The following is a 1,518-nucleotide window of genomic DNA, read 5'->3' as shown; positions in this document are numbered from 1 at the left end:
GCACCTGTATTTCATGTTGTACCAAAGCCTTGCCTTTAAAACTTTTGATAGCTCTTCTGTGAGAGAGCTTCAAGACAGTGAGAGCTTAACCTGCCTTGTAGTCTTCATAGCCTTGCTATCTTAGTCTGTAACGTGTTATCTCAACCATAGCAAATTTCCATGTTCATGAAAGAGCAATGCCCAAATCCAGGCTTCTGTGCTGTCAGTAGCATACATCATTTTACCTGTTCAGTGCTCTCTCATGAGAACCACAAAGCTTCATTCTTGTAATAAAGTATGTGCAAGGAAGGGTACACTTTTTCTTTAAGCATTTGCAGCAGTGTTGGGAGTGGCTGCCCTCCTTACTTGATGGTCCATGATGCTTCCCATCTGTAGTTCTACTGAACCAAATTTTACGTCACTAGTATATCCCATGGCCCATATCTTATCCTATCTTATAGCCCATAAGAAGTCTTTCTTTGAATTCACGTTTCTTAGCCTGGTTTTTCAATAAAATTGCTGCCATACAAATGGTTCCACAAGAAATTGAGGTGTACATGATATTAATGACATAAGTTGAGTGGAAAAAAAAAAAAAGAAGAAAACGGAAATATTTAGGAATCATTTTATCTCACGGTGAACTTGGTTCTGTATAATTAAACAAGATCGGACTCTGCAAGCACTTGTGTTGGAGACTTTAAAAGAAATGTTTGTTCAAAAGAAAAGCTATCTAACTGGGCTTATGAAAAAATCAAAATTTTTGTACTACTCTTTAGCACCATCTCTGCCTCGTGATGTGTCTGGAGTCTTACCATCCTTATTTCGATAATATCTATTGGGATGCTGACATGATAAAACATGAGTAAATGGAATTCCACAAAGGTCTTATATGTGGTACTGTGATTGAAAGAGCTGAAGTGTTCACAAACATGACCACAATGAAGAAACAAACCCACAGAAATAAAAGTAGTGGTTTTCTACCTATCTGGGCATGCTAACTGGATTTGCTTACATACAGCATAACTTATAACATGCTAACTGGATATCTGGGATGTATCAAGACAAACATCCTTTTGTATCCCTATCACCTGAAAAAATAATTGTTATAGGGTCAAGAGACAATTTAGGATTGTACTGTATAAGAGGCAATATATACATGTATTTTTTACATCCGTCTCATCACTTCCTATTAATATCAAGCGAGGTTATAATTTTATAGACAAGTTATTGACTTCCTTTTTAATGTAATTTTTTCAACCTTTTGTGATAAAATGTTAATCTTCAGTGCTTTGCAAGAAATTACCAGAGCAAAATAGTTTCATAAATTAATTCTTATTCTTCATTTTGTATGTGTCCAAGTATAAATGCAGTAGCAGGTTGGCAATGACCAAGACAAACCATACCACTGTGCAACTTTCTAAGCCCTGGTGGATATAGACATATGGATGTTATAATTTTCACCATGCCGCAGTGCAGCATATCACTGACAAAAGTTTGTCCAATTAGTTTACGCTGTGGAACAGAATTTCACTATATTTT

The sequence above is a fragment of the Haliaeetus leucocephalus genome, unplaced genomic scaffold (assembly GCF_000737465.1).
Source record: "Haliaeetus leucocephalus isolate CR32 unplaced genomic scaffold, Haliaeetus_leucocephalus-4.0 Scaffold303, whole genome shotgun sequence".
Lineage (NCBI taxonomy): Eukaryota > Metazoa > Chordata > Aves > Accipitriformes > Accipitridae > Haliaeetus > Haliaeetus leucocephalus.
This window is presented reverse-complemented; position numbering follows the sequence as displayed.